The 7,805-nt window shown below is 35.0% G+C and overlaps 1 protein-coding gene across 5 annotated transcripts in view; it reads left to right on the top strand.

Moving 5' to 3' along the window:
* The first annotated feature begins 1,071 nt into the window (after positions 1-1,071).
* Positions 1,072-7,805, top strand: part of LOC105219235 (neuronal acetylcholine receptor subunit alpha-7) — a 585,197-nt gene continuing 578,463 nt past the window's right edge. For all 5 annotated transcript variants that reach the window (XM_054228333.1, XM_054228332.1, XM_054228334.1 and 2 more), the window contains exon 1: positions 1,072-1,258. The gene's annotated coding sequence lies outside the window, so the exon portion shown is untranslated. The remainder of the gene's footprint in view (positions 1,259-7,805) is intronic.

Genomic DNA, 7,805 nt, shown 5'->3' with positions numbered 1-7,805 from the left:
ATGAAACGTTCAGTTTTATTTGTAAATTCTGTTTAATTTTGTCAGTCGCGTAGTGACAATCATGTATGCTTGACGCATACGCACGCACACGCGTGTCATGGAGTTGCGGTTTAGTTGTACTGCCATATGTTTGCAGTAAATTTTATTATTATTTTGTTGTTGCATTTAACAGCTTCCACTATCACAAAGAAATAAGTTAGAAATTATGTGATTTGTTTATATGGTATAAAATAATCTGCTAAGTTCTGTTGCTATTTTTGCGTTAAGAACTCAGTTGTGATAACACTGGAAGTAGTAAGTCAAGCTATTTCAACAAATCGGAAATTTCTGTAAGTTAAAATTGTTTACAAAAATTCCAAATAATTTCTACCACTTAAAATGAAAAATTTACTAATTACATTTTCTATATTACTAACTAAATTAAAGTCTTTGAAACGAACACTTGGCAACGCTGCCTCCTGACAGTTTGTCCGCGTTTTTGCTTCCGGTAGCTACATCCTCGATTCGGTTAAAAAGAAATTACTTCAAAAGTGTAGAATTACAACTGGTAAATTAACAATTCTTGTAGTAAAAGATAAAGTATATATTAGTGTATTGCAGCAACTAATTTGCGTGAGTCAAGATCTGCTATTTAGCAACTAATTCGGTGTTTTAAGAAGTAGGTATATCTCAATGCTATGGAAAAGTGCAAACGCCAATAGCAGCGCCATTTTCAAGGGTTAAGAAAACAGTTGAGACAGTTTGAGTGCTAGTGTTGATATTAAATATCCCTCAAACTCATGTATTCCAAGACATGAACCTTTTCTAAAAGTTTGAAAGCTATACTAAGAAGTGAGTTATTTCTAAAGTTTGGAAAACTCTTAAGCGTGTTTGTGATAATTTGGAATTTGAGACAACAAAGCGTTTTATGAAATAAATATTTTATTTTGTAATCCAGTATAATATCTTTATATATGTATGTGGAAAATATAAAGAAAAGTTATATTTATGAAGTGAAGTGAAAAGTGGAGTGACACAGTTTGAAAACTATTGTATTAATTATGAAGTAAATGTCAGTTGCAAGTCATAAGAGTCAACAGTCGTTGCTAAATATTATTTGATATTGGAAATAATATACCGAAAATGTTTTAGAATACTAAATGTTAAATATACATATAATTTAGTGATATTCGTAATATATTATGTAATGCGCAAATGTTAAATAATCGTTTGTTGCCAGAAACTTCTTACATATTACAGAATAAACGGAGATATTCAGGTAAGTAAAAACAATAACAGATAGCTTTATAAATATTTGTTATGACAGTTAAAATTATTTAATAGTTTGTTGTGGGTGAAAATTCTGAATAATTTCTGCTCTAAAGTTTTGCAAATAATTTACTTTTTTTATCATGTACTTGTTCTATATCTTCATATTTGGAAATATCTACTATGCATAATAGAATCTTAGATCTTAGATCTTAGAGCAGTTTAAAATAAGGCCATTTTTTTGGTCACTAGAATAGACACACTTAAAATAATTAATTTTTCGAAGAAAACTAGCATATTTTAAACTTTTATTTTAAGTGAGTATCAATATTAGACTTATTAGGCTAAATTGAAAAATATTTTCAGTAAAGTGTATTGCTTCCTTGTTTGCAATAACTTCATATCTCTGTTTTGTCCTTGAATGATATAGAGAGTATATGAAATTTAGCGAATTTTCACTTGAAGCAAGTGTTATTGCTACAATTAATGGTTCTTTATCTTCGTATTGGTTTCCTTCTTCATAAACTTCCCTAAAGGCCAACTCCAAATATTATCAATTTCGTTATTATCAATTTCGTTAACTAATCGAGCGTTATGAATCGGGACATTATCTTGATGAAAAATGCGTGGGATATATCTGCAGAGATGTATTAACAATAGAAAAACTGACTCTAATGTTATTTTGAAGCGTTCACCGTTCATTTTCTGATCAATGAAAAAAATCAATTGTTCTATAAAACATGATGTCATCCCGTACCATTACCCACTTATAATGGCGGATGAAACACACTTCTTTTTTACGTAATTCATGAAAATATATATATATATATTAATTAAAACGTTTTTCATAAGTAAAACAACTCAACAACGATCATTGAGTCGAGTGTCAGAATGACACTGTTTTTGTTTGACAATATTTCGATTCTATAGTCTATTTTTAGGACTTCCAATAGGCTCAAAACATTACCTAGTCCTATTTTTCTCCAAATATTGCTAAAACACAATTTTTTTCTTAATATTAAGATTTTTATTCATGAAAATAATTGCTCATTTTACACAAGACAAAAAAATGTTAAGTGCATCTAATTGAATGGCCAATGTGGATTCTTCGAAGTTTCTAAAGTTTTTGAATGCACAGTTATGCTTGCACAAACCAAGCAACGATGCTAAGTTTTTTATCGAACATGGTTTGAACTTTCATAAGAAAAAGGTTTTGCTCAACTAAAACATACTTGGTAGTAAATATAACGGGATCTGTATGGAAAAAATGGGTGCGTCTAACCTATGATCAGCAGTGTATAAGCAGTGAGTTTAGAAATAATTAATAAGTTTGTTTGGATAGATTAAAAAAGAAATTAATAAAGTCTAGTGTTTTGGAAAAGGAAGGAGAGTCCCATTGTTATGGTGGTTATATACAATGGACTAAATATTACAACAACGGCGGCGAAGAGCTGATAAGGTGCATGCATCAGCTTCTTTGCGAAATATGGTCGGAAGAAAGCATGCCCGACGATTGGAATCTCAGTGTACTCTGCCCAATCCACAAAAAGGGAGACCCCACAATCTGCGCCAACTATCGTGGGATAAGCCTCCTTAACATCGCTTATAAGGTTCTATCGAGCGTACTGTGTGAAAGACTAAAGCCCACCGTCAACAAACTGATTGGACCTTATCAGTGTGGCTTTAGACCTGGAAAATCAACAACTGACCAGATATTCACCATGCGCCAAATCTTGGAGAAGACCCGTGAAAAAAGGATCGACACACACCATCTATTTGTCGACTTTAAAGCTGCTTTCGACAGCACGAAAAGGAGCTGCCTTTATGCCGCGATGTCTGAATTTGGTATCCCCGCAAAACTAATACGGTTGTGTAAGTTGACGTTGAGCAACACCAAAAGCTCCGTCAGGATCGGGAAGGACCTCTCCGAGCCGTTCGATACCAAACGAGGTTTCAGACAAGGTGACTCGCTATCGTGCGACTTCTTTAACTTGATGCTGGAGAAAATTATAAGAGCTGCAGAGCTAAATAGAGAAGGTACAATCTTCTACAAGAGTGTACAGCTACTGGCGTACGCCGATGATATCGATATCATTGGAAACAACACCCGCGCCGTTAGTTCTGCTTTTTCCCGCCTGGATAAGGAAGCGAAGCGAATGGGTCTGGTGGTGAACGAGGACAAGACGAAATATCTCCTGTCATCAAACAAACAGTCAGCGCATTCGCGTCTTGGCTCCCACGTCACTGTTGACAGTCATAACTTTGAAGTTGTAGATAATTTCGTTTATCTGGGAACCAGCATTAACAACACCAACAATGTCAGCCTTGAAATCCAACGCAGAATCACTCTTGCCAACAGGTGCTACTTTGGACTGAGTAGGCAATTGAAAAGTAAAGTCCTCTCTCGACGAACAAAAACTAAACTCTACAAGTCCCTCATCATTCCCGTCCTACTTTATGGTGCAGAAGCGTGGACGGTGTCAACATCCGATGAGACGGCACTAGGAGTTTTCGAGAGAAAGGTTTTGCGGAAGATTTACGGTCCCTTAAACATTGGCAACGGCGAATACCGCAGAAGATGGAATGATGAGCTGTATGTGTTGTTCGACGACATAGACATAGTCCAGCGAATAAAACGACAGCGGCTACGCTGGCTGGGTCATGTTGTGCGAATGGATGAAAGTGCCCCAGCTCTGAAAGTTTTCGATGCAGTACCCGCTGGTGGAAGCCGAGGAAGAGGGAGACCTCCACTCCGGTGGAAGGACCAGGTGGAGAAGGACCTGTCTTCATTTGGTATTACCAATTGGCGCCAAACCGCCAAAAGGAGAGATGCGTGGCGCACTGTTGTGGACTCGGCTATAACCGCGTAAGCGGTTTCTACGCCAGTTAAGAAGAAGAAGAAATATTACAACATATTTTATTTTTAAACTTTTTTGGACCAGAAATCATAAATCTCAAAGTCTATTATAATCAATTATAAATGAAATACCCAACAAAAAATTTATTACTGATCACGATCACGGAAATAAGGGCTTAGATATTTGTAGTTGAGTATAATTTCTTGAAATTGGGGAAATATAATGGCTTCACAAAATAGAGAGAGAGAATAGAGATAAGCTCCCTACAATACATGTAAATTGGAATTTTCATTAGGAGCGTAGTAGATTAAAACTCTCGCTCCTCAAGATTTGACACGTGCTAGAATTGTTTTATTAACGGAATTTGGAGTATACTCGGAATTGGACGCACTAAAATCGCTGAGGTTATAGTCGCTGGTATCTAGCACTGCAGCCATTTCGTCTGCGTTCAAACTTCTACCAAAGTTTCTTCTATTCATTCAAAAATTTTTTTTTAGCGCAAAAATAGATTAAGTATTTTCATATGATCACTGCACACCAGTGGGATAATATATCCCGTTAATATAACTTGAACCATACCATTCGGCCGGCGGCGTTACATGGGCCGCACTTCTTCGGTTATTATCAAGACCGACACGTTACTGTGAATGGGAATCGCTACCGCTCAATGATAACCCATTATTTTTGGGTCGAATTGGATTATATGGACTTGGACAATATGTAGTTCCAACAACAAAAGGACGGCAAACCACTCAGCGAATGTCATAATTGCAAAAAAAAATCGAGTTCCATACATAATGGCATCGAATTCAAATATATATTCAAATATATAGAGAGCAAACTGATTTCTTGCCGATTTTATAAATCTGCTGGAATTCATAATCCATTTTGAAAAAATATTAAATAAATATTAGCAACAAGTTTTTTCATAAAATATAAAATTTCTTACAGGGTGTTAACCACAAGATTATAAAAAGAAATTATGTATAGCACATAAGTATATAACGCAATAAATGAGCATAAAAGTGAATGAATGAGTGAAACTGCAAAATAACACAAAAAAACGAGCACAAAAGGGTGGCATAATTATGGCTGGAATATGTTGTTGTTTATTTGGATTTCAATGTAGAAGGGCATTTTACAGCTTTGTTGAAACTCTTTGTTTTTATTTTGGCACACAAATTTATTGTTTTTATTTTGATTCTGACTTTCGCATTATTTCAGTTAGTGCTATTGTTTATTTTATGACACAAGCAGCAAAAGTGATATGCGTGTGCATTTTTTAAATTTTAATGCCAGCATACTTACAAACATACATACATACATACCAGCGAATTTTACACACTTTTAAGTCTTTCGTATAGACTGGTACTTGTACTTGTACGAGTATGTTTGAATGCGCTTAACACTGCATATGGCAACAATTGTTGCAAGTACAATAAAACCGACATGCTCAAAACTTATCCTTGGCCCATGTGTTCAAGTAATACAGTTCATACAGGTGTACAATTTCATGTGTGCATACAAGTGTGTTGGTAGACAATACATATGGGTGAGCGTGCGAGACATGTTAGTGTATACTCGATACTCGTATATGTATGTACACTCTTTTATATACTTATGTCTGCTTTTATGCATTTATAGTAACTTACGAACGATTTTAAACATTTTACAGATTTGATTTTCTACTTTACAAATTTTCATACTCTTTTTATATACTTATTTACAAATATATAATTTTTAGTTATTTAAAGGATTTGACTAGACTAGACGACTAGATTATATTTCCGAATATTTGCCCACTAACCCATTTATATGAAAATATCAATATACATTTTTGTACACACTCAAATAAATGTTTAATAAGGTTTGAAAGTGCTCCTCCTTTCTCTCAAACCAAACTGTTCAAGTTAACTGTTCTTTAGGAATCCAAGCTAGACCGAACACTAAAGGTTTTCTTATATTATTGTATTAATACTAATAGTACAATCAGTGTTAGTCTATTAAGGACAGTCCTTTGTGATGTCAAAAATTTACACTCTCACTTAAATTTAAGAATCGACAAAGCTCCTAGATTAGGTTATGTTAATCTGGTTGGCCAAAAAGCCACACATAGACCAGTTTTGGCCCTTTACGATACCAGATGGAGTGCCGTCAGGTAGTTAATGAGGAGTAGTTATCCTTTAGGATGCCTTCGCTTGACGCGAATTTCAAAAGCGTATGTGGTTTCACTAACGAAATCCCTTCCAGATTACCGTACTGTGAAGTCCCCAAACGCTGAAGCCGTTACCTAGAAAATGTAGGACAAACACACAAGAGATGCTTCATTGTTTTTCTGATACACTGCTCTTAACATTTACTGATGCCTTCGCGATCTATCAGCCCCATCTTGTGGGCGTGCGCCGCCACCAGATAGCGATCATCTCCTTTCTTTCTGATCTACCGCTTTACACATAACTTTTACGATTTTGCATCCCGGTAGATTATTCCACAGCGTTTTGAACTTTTTTACCGAGTCGGCAAAGCGCCTACAACCTACCACAAATCTGTACCTTGTTTTACTTCTATATCCGCTAATTCGCGAGGATGTACAAAAAAGTCAGATCCAAGAAATTTATGCTTAGATCTTGCAAAGGCGGTGCATTCCGAATGGAAATATTATGAAGATTCTATCTCATGCACCTCCAGCTTTTGCAACTAGCGTCCGGTAAAATTTGACCGCGTTTATCCCGATGGGACAATGGCCAGTTAGAACCCATATGACTAAAGAAAAATTGACTTTACTGCGGACTAAAAGTTCTCTAGATCTCTTGCGATTTTACTTGTGTGAGAAGGATCTTGCGACAGAACAAGTGCTATGGACTGTCCAGCGTTTGCTCAGTTCAGCTGAGGCCCATTCATCCATATGTAAATTAAAAGAGAATAGTGGTGCTCCTATTTGTCTCAAAAAGTTAACCCTCTAGGGCAGATATATATTAGTCTTAACTCAAATATGAAGTGATAAACATTTCACAGTCCTACGTATCCTGGTTCATTAGTTACAGGATGTTGCTTATAGGCACAAATTAAATTATTATTCATAAACTAAACACTTTTCTCATGACATTTGTTTTTAATAACTCTCTTATCTTTATTTATTTATATAGTTCACTTTGTTTTCAAATAAAACAATTATTTTTATGTTTTTGAACACTTTTTGTATAATCACTTTTGTATAACTCTGCGGAGAACGCCTACAGACAACATTGGGCATGAAAGCGTTAAATATCCGTATATTATTTAAATTCTTTTTATAACTTTGTGGCCTTTGTTTTTGGTCTATATTAGAGAATGGCTCCGTGGTATGAAATCATATTTACCAACTCCATTCTAATAAGAAAACATATTTTACATTTTGCCACAAGGCATTTCCACATGGTCCAGGCTATAGCTCATCTACTACTACTTTTAAATTTTTAAAGTTTTGAGTTAAAAGAACCATTTCGATGATGATTTTATTTATCACTCATACATTTGATACTTACTCATCTACTCTAAGGTAATTTTAAATTTTAGCTGCTGCATTTTTTTGTTTCTGTAGCTCATCAGTTCTAGATATTGCATTTTACTTAAATTTTTTATAATACCTATCCAAAACATAGAAAGTGGCAACACTGAATTGAGTGCCAAGGTATAGTAACACTCAAAATGTTATCCTAT

Source organism: Zeugodacus cucurbitae, chromosome 3 (genome assembly GCF_028554725.1).
Source record: "Zeugodacus cucurbitae isolate PBARC_wt_2022May chromosome 3, idZeuCucr1.2, whole genome shotgun sequence".
Taxonomy (NCBI): Eukaryota; Metazoa; Arthropoda; class Insecta; order Diptera; family Tephritidae; genus Zeugodacus; species Zeugodacus cucurbitae.
This window is presented reverse-complemented; position numbering and strand designations above follow the sequence as displayed.